General features: G+C 45.5%; 1 protein-coding gene and 1 long non-coding RNA gene across 3 annotated transcripts in view; one reads left to right on the forward strand and one right to left on the reverse strand.

Annotated features, from left to right (window-relative positions):
* The window catches only part of MAML3 (mastermind like transcriptional coactivator 3), a 397,869-nt gene that overhangs the window by 27,196 nt on the left and 345,970 nt on the right, over nt 1-24,703 (reverse strand). The gene's annotated exons all lie outside the window — the stretch shown is intronic.
* Nucleotides 17,451-23,192, forward strand: LOC135363658 (uncharacterized). Its single transcript, XR_010409566.1, has 3 exons — nt 17,451-18,032; nt 19,680-19,744; nt 23,131-23,192. It is a non-coding gene; the product is annotated as an uncharacterized LOC135363658 (long non-coding RNA).

A 24,703-nucleotide genomic window follows, 5' to 3' on the forward strand; every position in this document is an offset into this window, starting at 1 on the left:
GGATCATGACCTGAGCTGAAGGCAGACGCTTAACGACTGAGCCACCCAGGCGCCCCAGCCACAGTAGTGTCTTAAAGGGAATAAAATGATCAAAGCATTACTTTCATAAGATTAAGCTGGGGTCAGGTAAAGCAGGGATCAGAATGGGGCTGGATCGGAAAGGAGAAAACTAGGGGCGCTGGGTCGAGAGGCAGCCATTGGAGTAATCCACACAGGAGGTGAGGGGAAGGTGGCCGAGACTTGGTTACTGACTGTGGGAACTGAGGAGTGACGAGTCACACAAACTGCAAGGTGTATTTTGGCAAGAAGAGGAACTCACACTCTTCACCATATGCAGTGTCTGGGGTCACGCCCCCATCCGCTGGTTCTCACCTCCTCCTGCTCACACCTGTGTTATTCTCACTCTGCCCTCACGTGGCTACCGGAAATCTGGCCCAAGAATGCGATCCCCATCTAAAAATCCGGGGTGAGCATGAGTGATTCCAGTTTTCTTTGTCCTCCCTCCTTTTTCACAATGGAATTTATTTAAATGTGAATACAGTATACCACCTGGCTGTGAACCGGGAGTAGGACAGTAGGCGTATGCCTTGAATATTTTCCAAGCCCTAACAATATCTTCTGGGGCTGAGGAGAAGATGCCAGACAATAACAGGAAATAGGACCAAAACTGCTTTGAGAAGAAGAAACCTTCTCATTTCTGTGCTTCCTTCACTTGTTCTCCCAACTTTCTACTTCCTGCTAAGCGTTTTACTTAACTCTTCTCAAGAAGGCCTGACGAGGAATAATGAACGTTAGATGGTCCCCAGTTAAAGGGGCTTAAAAATGACAAGTGGAATTCATAACAAGAGTGATACCTAAGTATTTCTTAGGTTTAAATTCAATAGTGGATTTTAAAAACAGTCAGAAAATCTCTCTCGGGCTTCATGCTACATCTTGTTTGTGTGATATAGTTTCTTAAGACAGTTAATGTTGCAATTATAACACCAATGTTTAAAATCTAAACTGGAGATAATAGTGAAAATAATTTCTAACAAAACAGTTAATTACTACCAAACCAGTCGGGCCACTAAAAATTCATGACTGAAGGATACGTTTGGCGGTTCCAGGTGAAAGCATGTTTTTTATCAGTGACTGGGAAACTAGGTGTCTTCTCTGAACAAATAAAAAAATCTTCTCTTTGAAAATCTTCCTACCCCTTATGGAGACAACACGGAGGGGAAGCCGATACTCGGGGCTACAGCACTCTGAAATTACCACCGGGCTCCGGAAAATGGATTGCTTCACCTATTTGTTCTGTCTTTAATCTGAGGGAGGGGCTGCAAGTCTCCCCAGCTGTCTCTCTCGCTCTCTGGGCCCCTCGTTACCATGGTCTTTCCCACAGTGTCTGAAGGAACAAGATTCTTCTGACGTCTGACACTGGACCTCTGCAGGCAGCCAATTTGTTTTCCTTTTGCCTCCCCACCCCCTCCTCCTCTCTCCCTTTCTAATCGAGGATATTCTTTCTGTGCATCCACCAAAAGTAATGTGTCAAACTATGATTATGTTTTCTTTTATTAAACAAGTAGAAGAGAGACAGATTGCTTTCCTCCTTTGACCAAGTAAAGGTAATAAAAGGCCCAGGGAAAGTGGGGGTAGGAGGGGGGAGGTTGGCGTCTGCTGTCCTGGGCTAGGACAGCTCTTGTCTCGGTTCATCCAAAGGAATTCTGAGCCGCCCGCTGCCCATTTTACTAAGCGGCCCAAGGCCAGCAGCAGTAGCTTCTGGACCAACTGAGTCTGTGTAGCCCTCAGCCAGTTCAGCCTATGTTCTGGGGGGAAGCAAAGGGGCAAGAATAGAGGAAGGCCCTGCCCTTCACTGTGCAAGGAAATCAATCCTTAAATAACATATCTCCTAGGCCCTTGACAATCTGAAAGAAGTTAGCAGGTTCAGGAAAAAAAAAAATCCACTTAAACCCTTAAAACTTAATCCACACTTCTGTGCCGTGGAGAAAGCAAATGTAATTTGGGAGTTTTGGGGGGACGTGGGGGAGAGGGTACAGAGCACAGGGCAACTCCTTCCCCTCTTAGACAGGGATTTTTCCTTCCAGTGTTGGTATATTCCTTAAGAGAATGAATTTTGGGGGCAGGAACTTTTAGAAATCCTGCATGATCCTTATTTCTTGCACATACGATATAATTACTGAGACCTATAAAGAGCAGCAGAATGCACACGCAGGGGTGATGGCCTCTGGATTAGGAATGGCAGAAGAAACTCCCAGCAACACGGGCCTGTGGGACACTGGCTTCCCCCTACTCAGAGGCTCTCTGGAAGAGTGCTTCCATCCTTGATGTTCGCTGTCCGGGGAGCTAACGGAGAAGCACGTCCTTGGGAAGTGAGGTTTATGGCACTTGGGCCCCAAGTGGAGACACCTACTAGGTGAGAGTTTCCAGTGCTGGTCTCCCTGCGACTTGATACTTACCACTTTCCTTGTATGGGCTCCAAAGAAAGAGGCCCAGCCCTCAGAACAGTACCAAGGACTTGAGTACCAGGAGGAGGAGCTAGAAACTGGGAGGGATGGAAGTCAGGTCAAAAGCACCGGGGAAAGGATATCTGCTTCCGAACAGCAAAAACAGGACTGGGGAGAGGGGAGGGCAAAATACATAAATGGAAATGGTTGGAACTGAGGAAGCAGGATGCTGCTGCAGAAGAATCAGGTTGAGAAAAGTCCAAGAACAGACCCTGGCTGGCAGGCACCTCCATCCCTGTCCCCCCAACGCAGGATGACATTTGGCTTGGAGACCTTCTAATCCAAAGCACTACTTTCTGTTGTCTAGATGTTTGGCGCGGAGGTAAAGAACAGAGATGCTACTGGAGTGAAATTTCTTATTTCTCTTTCGGTCTGAACGCAGCTTTGGAACGTTGAACAATCTCAGGTGCCTGCTCCTGAGGTTTTGGCTTGTGAGGGTAGGGAAAAACCTGACCAGCTATTTCATAGGCAGCCATTCTCAAAGGCTGCTAAACCCACCCCAGTTTTGCTTGGCTGGCCTCAGAAGACAGCCTCTCTTGGGGGCCTCCCTTTGTGCTCACACCGTTTCTGATCCTGCATCCCTGGGCAACAGACTGGGGGCATGATTTGTGGCTGCTTGAGGCCTCGAAGAGCCAGAGGTCACCCCCTCCTCCCCATCCAGGCCCTCCAAACCCTCAACAGAGAACAGTCCCGCTGTTCTAAACAGAGCTCCAATGGAAAAATATTTTCTTCCTCAGGAAAGATTGGGAATTTCTTCGAATTGAGGAAAAACAAAGGATGGATTATGAATATATAGTTACTACATTTACAAAGATATTATATGCCCTGATTACACAGAATAAGGGTGAAGTTCGTATTTGTCCCAACACTTTCGCTTTTCAGGTTTTTTTTTTTTTTTTGCATGAATGCAGATTTTTAAAACATAAAACATACATTCATGCTAAAGTACTAAAAAAGTTTTCCCTATGAGAAATGGCTACTTAAGCACCAAGGGGCCAAGTGATAGCTTTTGTGGCATCAGAGATATCTGCATACATTTCCTCCCTAATCTGTTTTCTCGCAGATCTGAGTGAAAATCGGATTGTTTCGTGAGGCAAAATGCAGCCGCGGGAACAGCTCGTAAAGCTCACCACAGACATAGCCCTCATCGCAATGGGAGCCCTCTCCTCTGGCTCATGAGCTCTGGCACTTGTCAAAGGGGGGCCACCGATCAGAGACACTTGGGAAGACATGAGTCTGTCAGAACACGTGAAAAGGACAGTGACACGGAGTCCACATTCGTGTTGCACAATTTGCATAAGCACTGCTGGACAAACTCTGTTTTCCCATGCAAGTCACAGGCCCGCGGCAGCCGTGCTAATTGGGTGAGGGTGCCACTCAAGTGTGGGACCGAACAGGAGCTCTCGCTACCCGGATGGATAATACGGAGTTCTGAGCAACACGGTAATTATTTTAGAGTTATTTTGCATGACCACCGCCCCATTATCTTTGTCCCCCCACCCCCACCCCATGGTGGAAGTGAGTAAGAAAAATCACCACCTGCGCCTCCAAAGTGGGATTCATTTTATCTGAAGTCAGCTTAAGAAAAGGAAAAGAGATGGCAGGGGAACAGTTATCATTTCATTAATATGGAAGGATTAGTCATGTCACCAGAGTGACAGTGAATTTGATCGTACCCTGAAGTACCAATAGGATGCCAAACATAGCCGTGAGAAACGCAAGAAACTCTGAATGGCAGAATGCTCTGGAATTCATCGGTGAGAATTCCAGTCCCCCAAGATAAGGTAGTTTATAGCCCACATGCTATTTCAAGGCTAGGTGAAGGGGAAGGCAGGGTTAAGATTTCCCAGGTGCCTCCCATAGCTACCTAAGAAGGGGGAAGGAGGCTGACAATTTCTCAGCCCCTTCCTGGGTGGCATTAGAAGCTTTAGAACCTTAAGACAGATGCTCTCCTGTGGGTCACTCTCCATCTCCAATAAAATCAATTGTTCGGAGGGAAGGAGAGGCCTTCCAAGTGGTGGGTCACTGGTCCTCCTTCTGCAGACTGTCCAGCATTTGCTGACTCTGCGCTAAATGCAGACCAGACAGACTCTAGAAATGGCCTTTGGGGGCAGGTTTGGGTTTTCTCCCCCTTTGTTCCTTGGTGATATTAAGCCTTAAATCCTCTTTGAATCTGAGAGTTAGTGATGGCGCTGTATCTAAACCATATCACGTCACGTGATGAAACCTGACACAGTGGACTTCCCTCCTCCATTGTTCCTGGGTCTGACCTCAACACAGAAGTCTCCCCTGTGCGGCTGAGAAAAAAACACATTTAAAGAGCTAGTTAGGCTCGCCTCAGGTTCAGCTCACCTCTTTTTACATTTTACCTAGAAACGGTTTAAGATCACTATATTTTGAATTTCAAAAGTTGGTGATACATTTTCACCTAGCATTTCCCATCCTCAAGTTTCATCAGTTACTAGCCACCCCCCACCCCACCCCACTCCTTCTCTAATGGGGGTGGGGGTGAGGTTTGGGAAGAAAGGTTTCTGTTCTGCTTTCACATTTCTGAGTTCAGCCCTAGTTGAAAATGGTCATCCATCTGCGGGTGGTAGGAGTGGGGGCGTCTCCCCCCGTTGGGACAGCTGGTGAATCGTCTCCAGTGATCGAACTGCTCCTCCCCATGTTAAAGACTTGTAGACCTGGAATCCAGCACAGGTCTTCAGGCTCTAACTCTGGATCGGACACGCAGAATAGGCAAAAGATGAGTCTCAAGTGCAGGTGGGGTGGGGAGTTACCCATAGGTATGCTTTGCCAGATAACAAAATGCCCCTTAAAAACTCTCTCCCGGTGTCTGTCGCAATGTAACATATTCACATTTCAGTTTAGGTTTACTAGGAGATTACTAGGATACTTAACATATTACTTGGGGTGGTTAGAGCCCACATGGCCCCTAATCCTAGAGAGTGCATAGGTTCTAAGTGGTGGCATACAGGATGGGGCAGGCTTGGTGGACCTTAGGGAGGCTTGTGCCTTGCGGGAAGGAAGGAGAAGACACTGATATAAACCCAGCCCGGGTCACAGTTTTGCCCACAGTGGGTCACAGCGTTATAATGGCATCTTTGACCTCCAATCCACAAAGAAACCATTCTTACTTCTTGCAGTGTCTGCATGCAAGGTTACAATATAGCCTCTTTCATAAAGAAAGGTACGCATTCAAGCAGAGCCCTCCACTCCATGGAGCCCCATGCATAAGGAGGCTTGCACTGCATTTATTACTACTGTGGTCTGGGCCCGGCAGCAGAAATTACCAGCCTGATTCTGAAATGGACTTATCTTCTCCCTTGCGTGTGACTCAGGGATTCAAATTCTAACTTTCCTTGCAGGTAGGGATTGCAAAGATTTCTACAAAATGTTGCAGATGGCTATCTTTAGGTTCTCCCCATATATCGTATTTCATCAAGCGTAAGATTCATACATTTTAAGGCATACATTATGGACCTCTAGAAAGAAAGAAGAAGGCTCCCACTCAACTGTGGCGTGTCATTGGCTGTAAGACGCACCCTGATTTCAGAGATGTAAATTTGTGCATCTTGGGATCAGTGAGTACTTCGGCCTGTTGGTTATGTGGGCTCAGGCCTGGGCCTAGGCACTTACTTGTGCAGTTGGGGAGACCAGGGTGGCGGTCACTCCTCTGCCTCCGGGCCATATCTACCCTGGACCTGGCCTGGCTCTCTCTGTGCGCTCAGCCCCCCACCAGAAAAGGGGTGAGTGATGACAACCTATCCTTGGTCTCTTTTCTGGGAACCAAGAGAGGAACGGCTGGGGAAAGGGGCTGCAGGTCACCAGAAGTCTGGGCAGCTGGGGCTTCATTCAGAGCAAGACTTGACACAAAACCTTTTGCATTTTTCTAAATGATAGTTAAAAAAAAATCTTTACCACGTAGCATTGGACGTATTTTTCCAAGAGAGCCTGTGTATAGATAAGAAGGAACATAGCCACTCAAAGAAACACAGGATTACCACCAAAAGGATTTTAGATTGATTCTAGAAGAAAAAAAGCTGAGGGCAGGCGATAATTTTAAGGGAAAAAAAAGGACCCTCTACATTTATAACCGGAGTTCTTCAGACTGCTAATGCTTCTGGTCATTGGCCGCTTCCTTGTGGTGACAATGCCAAGAGCTAAGAGGAAGAAAGAAGACAGGGAGGCAAAATTTCTGCAGCTGGGTGACTTTTTTGGACCTATCTGCTAGGTCAAGATAATAGGATACAATACAAACCTGAGGAATTTATTCTTCCTGTCTTCAAAAAGACTTACTGCAGTCTCGAATCTTGTTCGGGAAAGGGCTCAGCTAATAAAAACCAGATTTATAGAAAGAGGGGGTGCCACCCGACTCAATATCTATTTTCCTTTCATTTCTCTTTCCCTCCTTGTTCTATTTTCCTTTTTTATTGTGGCAAACTATACATAACACTTAATAATTTTCATCACTCTTAAAGGTACAGTTTAGTGGCTTTAAGTACATTCCCGGGGGCAACCACCACATTATCGCTTTCTAGAACTTTTTCATCATCCCAAACAGAAACTCCTTTCTTTGTTCTATTCTTTTTCCTTTCCTTAATTATTTTTGCTAGGAGCACTTCAACGCTTATGGATATTGATCCAAATTTGGAAAGGAACGTGACAAATGCAAAATGGGAAAAGTCCTGACCCAAAAGCGAAAGACGAGTTTTAGAAGCTGGGAACAGAGCTATGATAAATGGGCCTTGAGAACCCTTGCTGGGAAGATAAAATATGGTTTTACAGAATGATTAAAGGGGAAAACAAATGTGTTAGAGCAACTGCAGAACTTTTATGTTCCTCACCTGCGCACTTCACTGAGGCTGAGGCTGGAATGAATGAGTTTGTGAGGCTACTCAAGCCAAATGGATACTAAATCATCAAATCCTAGCCCTGTTCACTTCTTCTGTCTGTCCGTTGGTCCACCTCTCTTTCCGTTCACAGGTGTACCTGTACTGAGCAAACATTATGTGTGTGTCAGGCACGGGGCTCTGCCCGAAAGTAACTCCTACGTCAGAAGGCAGACAAATATGGAAACAAAGAATTATGCAATGAACAAGACGCAGACAAGTGAATGATTAATTCTATTCAGGGGCTAGGGTGGGGGCAAGGGGTGGGACTTAATGAGAACCCTCTTCACCCAAGGCAGACTTGATGTTACCTACTGTGTGTTGGATATTAATATGTGGTAATGTTATAAAGTTATGACTATGAAATTATAGACGATATATAACATGGAGCTATAATGTTAGTTGAATAGCAGAATGGAAAATCGCATATGCCTTATGACTACAACTGTATTAAAACTTAAACAAGGGTACAATGTGGAAAATATAAATATGCAAAACAAAGTTGTATTAGGGTGGTGAATTATGGATGGCTTTTAAGTTTAGAAATGTAAACATGCTCTTATAGTTCCTTAAAATTGTTTTTCTTTTTGATTATAAATTTATCCACTATGGAAAGTTTAAGCAACAAAGAAAAATATAAAACAGGAAAACAAAGTCACTGGTAATCATTAGCACAAAATGGGAATCACTTGGTTAATCCTTCCAAAGTCCTCAGTCAACTAAAATAAGGATCATATTATGCCATGCTATGGATGTGGTATTTATTTAACCAGTTGTCTATTGTTGGACATTAAAGCCATTTTCAATTTTTTACCATTTAAGTCACGCTGAAATGAGCTATCTTGTACATAAACCTTTGTGCATGTCTCTGATTACGTCCTTGAATAACTTCCTACAAGTAGGAGTTCTGTGTCAAAGAGCATGAATATTTTTTGGACTCCTGTTTTGGAACATATTCCCAAATTGCCCTCTGGAAAGATTTAACCTATTTACGCTCACATCAGGAATACACAAGGGTCTCTGTATTACACGTTGGATTCCATTTTTTAAAATGACCAACAGCCCCAGTGCAATTATGATTCTGGGTATTTCCTTCCTAATGACTACAATGGAAGATGCTGCAAATAAGATTCATTTATAGCATGTAGTCACCCAAGCTTTTCCCTCTGTTTCTCTTCCCCTACCCAAAGCCCTGCGAATAGGCATGGTCAGTCTTTGCTTCTCCTCATCAGCAGGCTGACAACAGATGTCTCCTGCCCAGCCTCTTCAGGGTAGTGAATGCCTGAATGCCACAAACCCTATTCCCGGGGGCTGTCACCTGAGATTCTTCAGCTGTCTGCTCAGAGGCGAGGCCCCTGTGTATCAGAGTGAAAAGGCATGTCTTTATTCCTGTAGTTGGCTGGACCAGCTGGCCAGCACCAATTCTTAGGAATGACAGCTGGTTTGCTGTTCCATATTTCAACAGCCTTAAGCCAGGATAACACCTGTAGGCTCTGGGAAGGAAAAACGCCTGGACCAACATTGGAGAAAGCCTGCTCTTGTTATCTGGCGTGGACCTCACACTCCTTAGCATCTTGGATCAAAGATAACTATGTCAGCACTAAGGGCAACCAACCAAGAGAGGGTCTACTGCTCTGTGACTATTGCAATGGATTTGATTCAGGGTTTCAAATTACTTTTTTGGTTCCCAAAGACAGTTTATTGTAATAGCAAAAAAAGAAAGGGGGGGCGTGAGCTTTTGCATGTCAGTATTAGATGAACATCAACGCACGTGACACAGAGAGGTTGGGTGGTCCTGCTGATGAAACTACTGGAAGCTAGGAAGTTCCACCGAAATTTCTGGTTGTCTCAGTTTTAGGTGGTGAGTCAGGATAGGGCGATAGTTCAAACAGAAACAAACAACCCCAAAAAACTCTTAACTCTATGACTTCCAATTTAATTTATTTAATGGACGCTGGTGAGGGGGAGGTCCAAGGGTGGTGGAGAACATGTTTTCCAAGTTTGAAGTCAAATTTCTAGCTTGGCAGAACTTAGGAGAGAACACCCTCAGCAGTCCTGGGAGAAGAGATGTAAGGGTGAGAATGAGAAATGGAAAGTTGCCTCAAGAGTTATTTGTTCATCTCCATAATTCCTTAGGAAAGCTGCACATAGTAGAAGAAAATAGCTACTTTGGGCAGAGCACCGGTGCATTGTAGGTTGTCTGCAGAATGCTACTTTGACTCTTCTCATCCCAATTTATTAGTTGTGTAGTATTTTTTTTTTTTAAAGATTTTATTTATTTATTTGACAGAGAGAGAGATAGCGAGAGCAGGATCACAAGCAGGGGGAGTGGGAGAGGGAGAAGCAGGCTTCCCGCCGAGCAGGGAGCCCGATGTGGGACTCGATCCCAGGACCCTGGGATCATGACCCGAGCTGAAGGCAGACGCTTAACGACTGAGCCACCCAGGCGCCCTAGTTGTGTAGTATGTTTTAAAAGTAACTCCTCCCCACCATGAAAAAAGTTGATGATTTTGAAAACTATGATATGTATGGATCAATGGTTATTTGCTTTTAAAGTCTACCATGGTGTTGAATGAAATGGACCTCCAGTTTGGAGAAGATGTTTACTAGGTCCCCCAAGACATAGAAACTAATGCCAGAAGTACGCTGGTCCATGTAAAACAGAATCACGTATGGCTGGAGAGAAAAGGAAGGCCTTAGAAAGTTGGCCCCCTACATTCTCATAGAATATCCCATGAACTCCACCTGGGAGCAAAGGACTCCCAGCCTGAACCTTCAGTGGACCCTGAAGTACCAGCTGACTTCAACCTCACAGGGAATCTGCCTTGGAGAAGCCAGTGTATACATTCAAGCTGGTAATACCTTATTTCTGGAAATGACTGGGATGGGTCTTAGCACTATGGTTGTGTGAAGCTGGTTTAGGCTCTTACCAGCATGAACAGCTTTTTGCTGACCGCACATTGTTCTTGCCTCTGCAGCTTTTTGCTCTGGACTGGGTCAGTGTCCTACTGTTTGGCACTGGTGAACAGTTGTTATGAGGAATATGAGCACACGGTATTCTTGAGAACCGTAAGAACAATTCCTTAAGGAAATATCCACCTTCTCCATAAGGTCTTTTCCAGGGGTGGGCTCTCTAGCTTTGCAGGGCCTGATATGAATGTATGACTAGATCTCGTGCCAGTATAGCTCCCACCATCAGCAGCTTGAAAGCAAATTCAAATTCACAGCAAGCAGTAGTCACAGCGGAACCAGAATGAAATCAGTTACCTTAGTCCAGCCTCAAACTCATGCCTCTAAAAATGGTGCTACCATCTTGCTAGCCTGGTTTCTGAGCCAGAGAGTCATCCCAGACTCGTCCTTTCCCCTCCCATTCTTCATGTCTAACCCACTAGATAGTCTGGTAAGTTTACCTCCTTAATATCCTCCTGTCTGGCAGTTTCCTTGATCCAGGTCATCAACACTTCTCTTCGGGTCACCCTGCTCATCTCCTCGCTGTTTTCCATTTTCCCTTCTTGTTGCCGTCCCATACATACTCCAGCCATCCGGTCACGAGACCGACCTTTCTAATGATGCTTGTGCTCCTCAGCCCTCCCCCCACAGCTTCCTGCTGGGTAAGAGTCATAGAGTCCTTCGCAGGGCACCCTTCATGACCTAGCTCTCCAGCCCCGTCTGCTGACTGCCCCCACCTGAGCCCCATGCTAACTCTCGTCCTACCAATCACTTTTATTTTATTTTATTTTAAAAGATTTTATTTATTTATTTGGCAGAGAGAGAGAGAGAGCACAAGCAGGGGGAGTGACAGGCAGGGAGCCCAATGTGGGACTCGATCCCAGGACCCTGGGATCATGACCTGAGCCAAAGGCAGTTGCTTAACTAACTGAGCCACCCAGGCACCCCCAAATCATTTTTATTTGGCTGACTGTGTCTTGCTCTCCACTGTTTCCTCTGCCTCTAATCCCACCTCCCCCCTTCATTCTTCACCTAACTCCCTCTAGTCATCCTTAAACACTGAACGCTAACATCACACGCAGGATGTTCTCTCATCAGCTCAGCTGCTTGCTTCTCCTCTGAGCATCTGAAGCACCCTCTGCTTTCCCTCCACTGGCCTCCTAATTGCCTGGATTACAACCACGTGCTCACCAGTCTCTCTTTGTTAGGCTGTGGGTCCCTTGCCAACCTTCATTTTTGTACTCACTTGCTTCTTACGGCGCCTGTCACACAGGGGGGATTCGACGAATGAGTGAATGAATGACAGAAAATAGGTCTGTGATTAGCTTCTTCAAATAACTTTCCTAAATTCCTACCTGGCCCTTCCACAAATATAATTTTTTTTTTTTTTTTTTTTTTTGGCTTACCCGCCATTTGCTTTCTCTGAGGTTCCTATCTAATCACTGTTCCCAGCAGCCATGGAAGAGAAGGTGCACTTTCCTACTTGGCAGATGTGGGCCGTGTACACATTGCTAGATAAAATAAGTGAGTAGGCAGTAGGCAGTGAGTAGAATCTGAATATATCTTTTAAAGTTTTTGTTTTGATAATATTTTAAGATGTGGTTACTACAGCTCTTTGTTATCTGTGTGTATAGAGGTGGCCAGAAAGACTGATGTATGCCCAACTGTTTACTGGACACCAGACACATAATTTGATCTGGGTCTGAAACCTCTACCTGTATGACCTACTGTTGCCTTACGGGGTACAGTTCTTGACATCATGCTTATTGCAATTTTCCTGCATCCTTTCCTGCCGTGTTCAACTGCAGGAGTTTTGTATGTTATCAAATACTCCTTCTGGTCCTCTCTTGATTCCCCTCCTTTTATTTTCCATTGACAACTTTCCCCGAATAGGCTTTTCCGCATTTTTTCCTATGCCTTCTGATGACTAGCTTGTCTCTTCTGCAAGCACCTCTGTGGGATTTGTATCTTCCTCAAGGCTTTTCCTGGACTGTGCTAAAGTTTCACGAAGATCGCCAGCCACTGACAAATATACCAAGTGATATCCCTGTTTCCAAAATATCAATCACACATTCAGAGAACCACTGAGCTGGAAGGGACCTCTGAGCAGCCTGCACCTGAACTTCTCTTGATGAGAATCTACAAGACATTTGGTTAGATGTTTGTCCATCTGCCCATCTGTGAAAAATCTCCGTGATTGATTGAGAGATTGGTTCTAAACTGAACATAATGCATTTGGAGACAGATGTCCAACATATCACAGTCACCCAGAGGGAACCTTCTCGCCCATATGATTCCTCTTCTAATCCCTGATGTACAAACTGACATTTGAGGGGAAGAGAGAAATGTGTCCAGATAAAACTCTCAGGCTGGAGAGTATGGAGCACAACAGTTTTGACAGAAAAAGAAAAACTACAGCAGACCAGCAGACCAGTAATTCTCCTGGGGAAACATCAAGAGGGTTGGGGGTCCACGTGTTGTATCAGCACGCTATAGGGCACAGCATTCGCAGAATGGACCTGCCGAATAGAGCGATGTCCTCAGGGCTCACACCATGGGGACACCCTGCCTCCCATCATCCCACAACCCATCCCACGCTTGCCCGGCCTTCCTCCTCACCTTGAACCAGCATCTCTCTCCTACTAATTTTGTAGCTGCTATTAGGCTGTAGTTCCTGCTCTAGGTGTGGGAAACTAGCCCTAGATTTTGACCATAAATTACGTAAGCACCTGGGCAAACTGCCTTCTAGATCATTAAAAAAAAAAAAAAAAAGCAGATGTCAGAGGCTATCTCTAGGATTATTGGACATTTTGGGGGTGCTTTCTTTACCTATACTTGTACTTCCCATATTTTCATAAAAAGTACGCATTACTTTAATGTTTGGGGAAAAGGAAAAGGATTTAAGATACAACTTTTTTTGCATCTGGGGTTGTGGAAACGCTGTTGATATTGAGAATGAATGAATGAATGAATGAATGAATAATGGACGACTGGAATGAATAATGAAGACCAGAGCCAAGGCAATAGCTCACTTTCACACAGAGGGTAAAGAAAGGTGAACATGATATTGATTTCTGGCAAAACTTTAGGATGAAAGATTAAACACAGAATTTGTGAGAATATATAAAACAAAGAGGCCACCTTTCACATTACCCCTTAGTGTTGTTAAATCTGCTAGAGTGGAGGAATGCTACCTATTTGACATATCTCAAACCAACATGGGACACGACAAACTTTGTCAGGATGGCTTTCAGGCAAAACGGAGAGAGGTGAGGAGAATTTAAAGGTAGGCTGCCTAGAAGCTGCTGGAAAGTCTGGACCCTATGGGATCCCTGATGGTGTCAACCTGGGAGTTCCCTGCTGGGAGTTGTTGTCCAGTTGTTGATTTGGATGGAGGCAGCGGGTAAGATGGTACAAACCTAAAAAGATGAGCTAAAAGCTCTCTGCCTGTGGAGTTTCTGAGATACAGAAAAGTTGAGTAGAACCTCAGATCAAACTTAACAGGAAAGTCTAGAATTTAGGGGAAAAAAAATCAGCTGTCCAAAATTCAGAATGGGAGGTAGAGCAGTGGATTAAATAGAATTCAGGCTTTGGAGTCAGGTGGTCTGCTAGGTTCAAATCCCAGCACTTTGGGCAAATTCCTTGCCCTCAGTCTGCCTCAGTGTGGATGAGAGAAGTAAGGATCGTACCGGGGGCACAGTGATAGGCATAGTGCCTGGCGCATGGGCACAGGACATGCTCAGGAGCAGGTATAGCCGCCCTTACAAAACGTGGTCTGACAGGAGCCCCTGTATGCAGAGCACTAAGGAATTTCACTGCCCACAGAGTAGCAGGAACTGACAAAGCGACGAGGCTGTAAAACAAGTGAGTTTGAACTTAAGCTGTAGGTTCAGGAAAGAAACTGTATTATTATATCCCATACTGATAAGACGCCAGCTGGAATACTGTTCCAGCTCAGAATGCCATGTTTTAAAAGTGACATCAAGAGGCTTGAGGGTATCCGGTTGTGTGACATGATAGTGAGAAATAGCAGAAGATACTAGAATTATTTGGTAAGAAAAAATGAGTCTACCACGGGTCAAGATAGCGCTCTTCGGATACCTGGAGGGTTATTACAGAGAAGCTAGAGTCACGTTATTCTGTTGTTCGAGAGGACAAATCTCTCAAAGTCTTCAGCAGAGTTTGCTTAACAAACGGGAGAACTTTTCAACAGAGTGACAGAGGAACAGATTGCTTGATGAAGCAGCAAGTTCTCGGTCACTGCAAGCGTTCAAAGAGAAGCTGGTGCGGGGGGGTGGGGGGTGGGGGGAACATCCCCTAGGGAAGCTGGAGAGGTTTGCACCACAACTGCTCCTCTTCTTCCCCTTCCCTACTCTAGCAGTATCAGCCTCTACTGCCCCCTTCGCCAGGCTCCCCTTTTCCCATGAACTACTATCAGGTGAAACAGAGTCTCCTGATTCCTAACCTTTGCAGGAGGGCAGAGCCGCACATTCAGCCAGCAAGCATTGGCCGGTAGCAGTCCGTCAGGCCCTGCACTGCCTGACAGAGGCAGCAAAGATGGATCCGGCGCGCACCCAGGGAGCACCCCGGCTCGTAAGAAAACACAGCCGCAACAGATCCCTGCGGAATGGTGAGGCCAAGCGCAACGACAGATCAGCACCGCGCGGGCCCTGGAGGTGCAAGGAAGTTCAACTGACACAGCCTAACTGGGGCACGGAGGGTGGGGGAGTGTTTCCCCGGGGAGCGGATTCTGGAAACAACGGTATAGGGATCGGTGAAGGAAAGCATTAGAGGCAGCAGGGACAATATGAGCAAAGGAATGAGGTAAGAAACAGCCCTGTGGCCAATCTCATGTGTTGCCGGACGGTGAAGTGTCGAGCATGGGAGAAGAGGAAATTGGGCTGGAGAGGCTGGGAGGGGTGAGAATCCAGAGTCCCGCCTGGGTTTCTAAGGGCTCGCATGCCACATACACACACTCATCCTCTGAAGGACTCTGGCTCAAGCTGCAGAGTCTCAACTGGCCCCTGGTCTCTAGGAATTGTTTGTGCAATTGTTTGTTTCATTACCCTATGTCTGCTTTGCTCCACAAGGGCAGAAACTCTGGCGACCTCGTTCACTGCTGTATCCCCAGCGTCTAACCCAGTTCTTAGCACGTAGAAGGTGCCCGATAAATACTGTAGGTTTCTACTGAAAGAAGGAATGCCGGCAGAGAGGATGCAAGCTCACAGGCTTGTTGGGAGGTCTCTCTAAGTGAAGACATGTATGTTGCCGAGAGCAGCACCTGGCCCTAGTAAGCAAGAGTAAGGGAGAAGCTGCGGCTATTATTAGTCATTTGCATTTCTTGTTCTCCTGTTTTGTTAGTTTTGCAAGCCCACTGTTTAGTAACTTTGTATTTGTTGCTGGTCTGCTTAATAAATTTTGATGAGTAATGGTTGTTTGCCAATCAATAACAGCCCAACAAGAAATCCTCAAAGTACAGAGAGTTACAAAAACATTCAGCATCATAAACCACACAATGACATGCGAAGGAGAGAGTTGACAGACTGGTTTCCTCACTGGGCCTCCCCAGGCTCATCCCTATAGGTCTTCTGGAGAGTGTACCCATGTCAGAGAAGGCATCATCATGAGACTGATGGCCAACACTGGAGCCCCCAGCATGAACCCTGGATAAGAGGCAGGTAGAAAACTGGTGGGAATGAACAGTGCTCTGTAGACCCCACTGACCCAAATGACCTTCTGAGGCGAGTCTGATCTGATGGAGTGAGACTGGGCGCTTTCCCATAGCCTCCCCAAGGAGGGCAAGAATGGGGAGGAAATGCATATTTGGTGGTCCCAAGCGCAAAAGTCAGGCTTCCTCACACCGCTTTCTCTAGCTTCTTTCAGCTTGCCATCTTCCTGGACAATGGATGGCCTGGGACTGACTAATCTTGGTTGTAGAGAAAGGGACCATTGTCATTCAGTGTATACAACTGGTTCTGAAGATTCAGTAATTCAAGATTAAATAATTAATTCAAGATGAAGTTCCTGGACTTATCCAGGAACAACAACTTAAGTTTTTAGGCTCTGTTAAAAAGGTCAATGCATCCCTTGTGGACAAGAACTCCCGCCAGGAGGTTTCTCCTACCACAGGCCTCCTATGAGGTCTGAAAAATTGAACATTCTTTTCCTTTTTCAAGTCCCCAAAGGATACATTCCTTTAAAAAAAAAAAAAAATCCTGGCATCTCTCTCCTCCCCTTAATGACTAAAAGCCCCAGGCGAAGTTGGAGAAGAGTTTGTGGATTCTGTGAGAGCGTGGAAGGGGCTGCCCTGGGCCAGCTGCTGTGGAGCCATCTGTTGAACCAAGTCCAAGTACAGGGCTAAGACAGGCACGGTGTTCCAACATACCTGGTCTAGGTCTCTACCTGGGCTTATGGTCGGACCTTGAATCGGGAGAGAAAATGAAGCTGAGGTGTTCAAAGCTCAGGGGAAGGTGAAATCACTTCAGTTGCCCAAACAAACAAAATTGCTTAATTAATCTAACTGAAAAAACCCTCTTCAACATTGGATTAAAGAAGTCATGTTGATGCTGCCCCTGTTTATTTGGCTGAGTGCTGGACTCAGAAGGTATATTTAGCCTCAGTGTGCTGGCAGGATTGCATCTTGCAGCTCAACAGGAAATATCTGGAGTCACAGCTAAAGATATCTCTGCATGTTCAGAAATTTACGAGCAGCTGTAAAAGTGGAGCTACGGTGGTCAGAGGGCTGGAACAGGCTTCCTTTCAAATGAGAGAGGCTGACGAATTAAACACTCAAATATACCAAGTTCATGGCAGGCAGAGTGCACCTGACAGGCTAAAAATAGCCAAAGCAGTGGCTTCTGTTGCTAAAATAACACTGAACTGATACACTCCTGTTCTAAACCTACAAAGAAATGGGTGAGTGGGGAGAGGGTAGGCTCGGAGAGTCCACAAAAGTGTGTCAGAAACCATGCCAAGAGGAGGGAAGCCATCTCCTACCTTGGCCACGTTTCAGAAATAGCTTTCCAAAGCTGAGTAGGCCGAAGTAGCAAGTAATCAATATATTATTTTTTAATAGCACCAAAAAGACACTGCATACAGGGATCTGTCGTTGTGATGACGAACAAACTTTCCATCTTGGTTGAGGAACATTTTTTTTTTTTAAAACATCGTTTTGCTAGACTCTCTTATCCGCTCCCCCATGCCCTGCTCAGTGATGCCTGATGGGAACGGCTCCTACTTACTCGCGTCACACACTTGGCAAAGCTGCTTGCTTGAGAACAGACAAGGGTGAGTGTTTGTGATTGTACGTTGCGGGACAGAGTAGGCTACCACACTTTCCGGAATGGCCAGAGCATCCAAGAACAACTTCACTTCCATCCTGTGACCTGGGACACTCTCTCATCTTTCCAAGTCTCCATTTCCCTTTCATGTAATGTGGAGCTCATCAAGATCACCCTGATGACCTCCTTGAGTCGTGTTGTGGGGAGAACATGAGCTAATGCATGCGGAAACATTTTGGGAGTCTGCAAAGCTTGAAGGCGGATGGAAGATGTCGTTGCTCTTGCTATCGAGCATTCTACTGGAAAGCTGGGCAAAGAAGAGCAATGTCTCCACGTGACCGTAAAGTGCGGTGTGCACAGACCGCTAGGCTGCGTCCTCTCGTGTGGGACGGTGCTGTCTCAAGCAGGTAAAAGCCATGTCCGGGTCCTAGTTCAGAGCCGTAGGGGCTGCGGGAAATCTGCTTGCTTTCGATCTCAGTGTGGCTCACTGCTGTCATCCCCCCGCTCATCCTCCTACTTCAGTGCTGCTTCTCTTCTGGGTGGCCCACAAAGCACGGGGGGGGGGGGTGGCCTAGAGCCCCCGAGAAGCTGGGAGGGAGGCAGGGGTAGGCCCAGCCTCGAAGTGAATGGTTGCTAGGTTACCAGCGGTGCCTGCCCTGGGACTGGTCCCCCTGGATGGTCAGTTCTGGTTGGGAGGTCGAGAGACGCCCACCTTCTCTCTCACCCACTACGGGCTGCTGTGCGGCCATCATTTAACTGGTCGTTATCTATTTTTGTTCGTTCTTCTCTTTTCCCTCTCATTTGTTTCACTTGTTACATCCAAAGCTGATGGACAGAATTGTGTGTTCACCATGCTCGTAACTGTGAGGCATATGGACAAGAATATGCATGCATATTTGTCTAAATCTGGAAGGGAATATTAAAAAAATGAAATTACTTGTTGTGTTAGGACGAAGGGATTATGGACGTTTCCCTTGCCTCTTTTTCACACTGTCTATAATGCTGTTAAATAGTTTTTAAAATAAGAAAGGAAAGGAAGTGTAATTGGAGTTTTAACATTTTATAAAATGGCATCCAGTTATCCTGATTTTGACTTCACTGGGCTTGAAAGTGCAAAGTTAAAGAAATGCCACATAGGCTAACGTACTTCAATGTAATAATTATATTTTCAGCCTCTAAATTATTTTAAGGGTGGCCTCTTGCATTTCAAGGTGCTTTTTGGAGTATGCAGTAAATGGCAAAGGCCGTGAGATAAAAGTTGGAAATCATATCGTAGCTTTTTTATTTGGAAAGCCCATAGTTTCATAGCCCAATATTTTCAATCAACAAAGAGTTAAATATTTATGGAGTGCTTTCTATGTGCTGAACATTGGGCAAGGATTTGTGTGTTTCCCTTTAGTTCATCTTTTTTCCTATTTCTGTTCCCCAGAAGTGATTATCACTGGTTGTTTTGTAAGGCACTCAGCAATCAACTTGTTTGTGTACAGTCTTTTTGTTTTTTTAAAGTAGTAGGTGCTGGGGCACCTGGGTGGCTCAGTCGGTTGAGCGGCTGGCTCTTGATTTCTGTTCAGGTCATGCTCCCAGGGTCCATCGATTGAGCCCTGTGGCGGGCTCCACACTCAGTGGGGAGTCTGCTGGAGATTCTCTCTCTCTCTCCCCCTCCCTCCCCCCTCCCTCTGCTCACTCTCTCTCTCTCTCAAATAAATAAATAAATCTTAAAAAAAAAGAAAAGAAAAGAAGGAGTAGGTGCCAGGGTGCCTGGCTGGCTCAGTTGGAAGAGCGAGTGACTCGTCACCTTAGGGTCGTTGAGTTCAACCCCATGTTGGGTGTAGAGATTACTTAAATAAACAAAAACTTAAAAAAAAAAATTAGAGTAGTAGGTGCGAAGATAGTGGCAGTGAGGGGAAATTCTAATAACTTGTGGTTTCTCAAATAAACAACCAGAAGCCATTACAAAACCAGGTTTGGCATCTAAGGCAGCCACCAAACCCCGCTGTTTCTTCAGGGATACAACAACAGAATGGGCAACGGCTCAGAGTCTGGTTTTTTTCCAGGTACTCCCAGCTCACCACTTCCTCGAGCGCGATTTCAAAAGTCATTCACTCCATTTGACAAGGAGGTAAGTGAAGACAAGTTGAGGTGAAAGCGCCAGCTTCAGGGCAGGCGGCAGAAGGAGAGCAGAAGGGAGGAAAGGAGCGTGGCCCGCTAGGCCACGGCCCCCCAATGCACGGGTCTACCACCTGCCACGGCTGTGTGCACCTGGTGCACTCCATGAGACTTCACCCGTGAGCCTGGGCTGGTCACTTGCCCTCTGCATTTCAGTATATCCGTGTGGAAAACGGGGGGTTATGATACATGGTCCCTCCCATGTCACAAAAATGTCCTGTGTACACGTATCACTATTTTACGGCCCATTTCATTATCCTACCATTTGGTAACTTTCAGAAACTGAACTGCTATCCTTCCGTTTCCCAAGGAAACAAGCAACTCCACTCTGGGCCAGGCCCACCCTCCATCCGTTCAGCTCAGCACTGAATCTCTTGTGGAGGCACCAAGGGACACGTTGAGGGATGCGTTAGGAAAGATGGCTGTCTATGTTGACAGGTGGGTTAGGACCACACAGCAAACCAATGCATTTTCTCTAACGTCTCTCTCGTCACAGAGCTATCATCCATGAAATTCATTTAAGTCTAAAAGCTATTTATAGTTCTGGTCTTACCACATCTTAAATTGATAAAATTCCATAAGCTTATGAAATCAGCCATGTAAATCAGTAACGCTTTTTTTTTCTTTTCTTTTTGAATTTGCCTCTTTGAAATGTCAGGGCGGTTCTCCTGCTTTTGTCTTACTACCTCAAGATATGGTGAACGTGCCCATGTTTGTACTAATCACACATTTGGTGGCTTAAAAAATTTCAATTACATACAGCTTCTCTCAGTCTTTATGTATTCAGACAAAAGAATCCAACCTTTTAAGTTGATTCTCACATGGTGTTTTTTAAATCAAAGGTTCTTAACTTTGGTCTGAAGACCCCGAGTTAGCCACAGATGTGCATGAAATTGTGTGCAATGCTGTGTGGGCACGTGTATGCATTTCTCGAGGTAAAGGGTCAGAGAGAGTCTCAAAGGAGTCTGTGACTCCAAAATGTTCAGGAACCACCACCCTGGATCACTTGGCTCCTTCTCAAAGCTTCTTTAGTTCTGGCTTGTTATTTCCTGAGAATGGCATGTAATATTCTAGATGAGGATATGTCAAAATTCTGAGCAAGATTATTTTATTATATTTGTAATTCTTCACCAGACAGTGTCTGCTATTTTGGTGAATTTTTTGGCTGCACTAGCCACCAATGTATCCATGTCTTTAGAGAACAGTGTATAATGACTCTCACTGTCCACTTTCTGAATGGAATGTGATCCCAAGGAATATTATCATGCCTTTAGTGTAAGCTAACTTGGATTATTTTCCCTAGAAGCACTGCTTTACATTTCTCCATACTGAGTTTCATCTACTACTTGCCTACTTCTCAGCTGTCGTAGTATCAGATCTTTTGTAATTTATATTAGGTGAATTTGACTTTTCAGTGTGATAAAGTGTCCTCTGCAAATTTGCACACTGTCCTGTGTACCAAACAATTAATAAACAAGCAACCAAATCCATATGGCAGAAACAACTAACTGCCCCCAAAATATAGTGCTCGTCTTTCCACAGTGGAAAGTCATGACTGGGAAAGGGCTCCCTGCCAGAGACCATAGTTTCTAGAACCTCTTGTGTCTAGATAGGGCCAGATAACCAGTTCTTACCGGGAGGATATAAGCAGAAGTGAAAGGTGTCCTTTTGGCCAGAGTTGTTTAAGAAAGGGGATGACTTTTCCATCATTTCCCTCCTCCTACTTGCTAACGGGGTACCGAGAACTCTGGGAACTTTAAGATGGCAGAGGCCCATGAGGGACAACCCTGGGTTCCTGCATCGCCAAGTGAAGAAAAGCCACTGATGACCAAGAACACCCACATCAAACTATTAGGTTTCCAGAGAGAAATGAACATTTGTTGCTTTGACTGAAATGTAGCATTTTTTTATGACAGCAGATAGTATTCATATAGGCCACCATTTGAATTATTTCCATTCATAGAAAGTTCCATTTATCTCTATCCTTTATTCAAATATGCTTATATCATTTTCCCTGAAGCATTGGTGTCTGAAGCATTTTAATAGGTTCTGTATAAAGGACCATGTCAAAGATACTTTTGATAGTCTTATGCCACAGATTTAAGTTATTTGCCTCAATCCAGGTTTTAGTAAAAGATAACGTATTGGAAAAGTATATTTGATTCCTAGGAAACAAGTTGCTTTGTAATTTCCACATGTTAATATTTATTATTGCTCAGATTCATCTGGCCTTAACCATATTAACAGTGAGGGCTCTGCCAGTTAAGTACAAACACCTAGTTTAGTTGATATGTGTACGTACTTCCTTATGAATCAACAGCAGTGTAGACGAGGAAGACCAGATCCTTAAACTGCTCTACTAATGTTTATGCAATAAAGCAATATCCATGTGAACCCTGGCGCTGCTCTTGGTACCACAATGGTGAAGAGAAGGTGGCTTGGGTGGGCCAAGGTAGAAACCAGTTCTGCCGCAGTGTGCCATGTTCCTGGCAGATAGATGGGCTTTCGGTAGACAGAAGTCAAGGCCTGAGAGTGATCGTGGCTCTCTTGGACCAAGAGTTGGACATTCATTCTTCAACAACCGGCTTAACTGGGGTCAACAGCCTGTTTTCCCCCCTTTCCTCCCAGGCAGTCATATAGGACCAGACTGTTTCAATTCACTTGGTCTCAGGCAGTACTGACACAGAGTGTACATGATGCTACATGGTGGGGGCAGGAACCCTGGGCTGTGGCTGGGCCCAGTCCTGGCCGTGGCTGTGTTGGTAAGAGCACAGCGTTTAGAAAGAATAGCCCGGTCTCTTTCCTAAGCTCACCTCCTGGTGAATCCACTAAAGGAATTCTAAGTCTCGGCAGAAGCGGAGGCCCTGCGATCAGCAAAGGCTTGGAGTGCCCCCAGGATGGTAAAGAACCCTTGGGTTTCCAGGACCCAGGCAGGAGCGGGGAGCAGGCAGGCAAGGCACAGGCCCTTCTCCCATAGGAGGGCAGACGCTGCCCTCTCACTCTGAATCCTCATGTAGTAGCAGATGAGGAAAGGCAGAACACACTCCCCCGAGGACACATCTCAGGGACACTGAGCACAAATGTTGCTTTGATGAAGTGTACTCTCCCGTCCATTTTGTGCTGTAACCGCAGGAGAAGGCTATTGGCACAACTGTGATATTCTCTACCCTAAAGAGCCTTTCCAGGAAAACCATTTTGAGTGACGTTATCTTCCAGGAGACTGCAAGACTTAATATAATCACCAGGAAAATCTACATATACATATGATGCTTATCAACCAGCAATAAAATATGAGTGATTCCGAAGAACTTTCACATCAAGGCTCCTTTTCTCCCTTAGGAGGAGTCAGAGACATCCTGAGAAGCATTTTCCCTACCTCTGAATATGAATAAGGTAAATAATGGTATTGGAAAAAAAACCTTGGACACTTCTGGCTTAAATGGGCTTAGAGAGGAAGCTCTTTGGAGTCCAATAGTTAACTGTCCCACGGGTGGGACAAGGGAGGGAGAAGGAAAAAAGAAGTTCCCACTTCAGTACTTAACTTACACTTTTTCTTTCAAAAGGACTATGCTGTTTGTGGCCCTGGTAACAAGCTCCTCCCAGCCTCCCAAGGGAGCTGCTAGATAGGGAGGAGGGACAGAGATTGCCGGTGGTTGGGTTGAAGCAGGACAGAACAGGATCCTGGTGTCAGAGGGCGAGGCAGGCACTCAGTTGGAAAGTTGTTCTTTGTTCTTAAAAATAAAACATTCGACCCTCCTTTTTTGGATCCTTCCCTGGAATGAAGCCAGTCAACTGCTGGCTTCTTTTTAGGATTAGCTCAATAGCCCTCGGCCCAAAGGTGAACTCCAAAGACCCTCAAGATCTTCTGGCCCTGATAAAATGCTACACAACAAAGTGAATGACATAAGAGAATGTTTCTCTTGAAAGGACATGGCTGCAGTATACATTTGTAAAGCAAAATAGGCCCAGTGGAAAGGGTGAGAGGACAGGATGAGGGAGAGAAATCAGGTACGAAAGGCTGCCCAGAGGTTGGGAAAGGACTAATGAGTGGCTGTGGCAGTGTGCTTTAGAAAATTCTCTAGGAGGCCAGGGGGCAAGGGCTCCTCCTATAAAGACCCCCACCCCCATGAAGGATGACACCACACCAGAGAGTTTTCTACAGCACACTGAATCTTTCCCAACTTTTCTCCATTCATGAATTCTCCACCCAAAGTTACAGCTTTGGTTTATAAAATGACAGCAATGTATTATGCTGCATATCTTAACAAATAGAGGGGTCGCAGCCCCTCTGCTTTGAAGAGGCTCTATTTGGGGAATGTTTGGGGCAGCTGTTGTATAGACCAACCGCACGCTGTGAGGGGTCCAAGAATCAAAGCTGTTTCTCAGCGCTCTTCTGAGATTGAGCCTCATGCTGACGGTCCTGTATATAAAGAGCTCTCACAACATAAAGGGACCCTTTCTGCAGTATCTTTCCTAAATATCTCATCGTGCAGCCATTTTGAAACTAAATGCATAAATAAAATGTCAGGTAGTGAAGAAGACCTTTCCTTCCCTGGAAGAGGAAAAAGATGCCATGGGCATTTGCTGATGGGTGACATCAGCAAAAACTGGGAAGAAGATTCATTGAGGAAAATCATTAGTTCCTATATAAGTAGTTGGGACTATAGAATGTCAAATAATGGGCAAAATTCACTAGTTAATCTACATACTATGCCTTTAGCGTTGAGCTGTTGGAAGTAATTTTCTGGTTGAGGAAATAGAAGATGTAAGTTTTGCAGCCTAGGCCAGAGTTTCTTCATTAGGTGGTCCAGAGAGACCACTGGCACCAAAATCAGCTGTAGGTGCTTCGAAGATGTAGACTCCAGGGACTTCTCCCAGACTTGGCTCTTTGGGGTGGGCCTGAGAATCTTCA

This window comes from Mirounga angustirostris, unplaced genomic scaffold (genome assembly GCF_029215605.1).
Source record: "Mirounga angustirostris isolate CCGP_5_RB_7025 unplaced genomic scaffold, mMirAng1.0.hap1 SCAF_2, whole genome shotgun sequence".
In the NCBI taxonomy this organism is placed as follows: Eukaryota; Metazoa; Chordata; class Mammalia; order Carnivora; family Phocidae; genus Mirounga; species Mirounga angustirostris.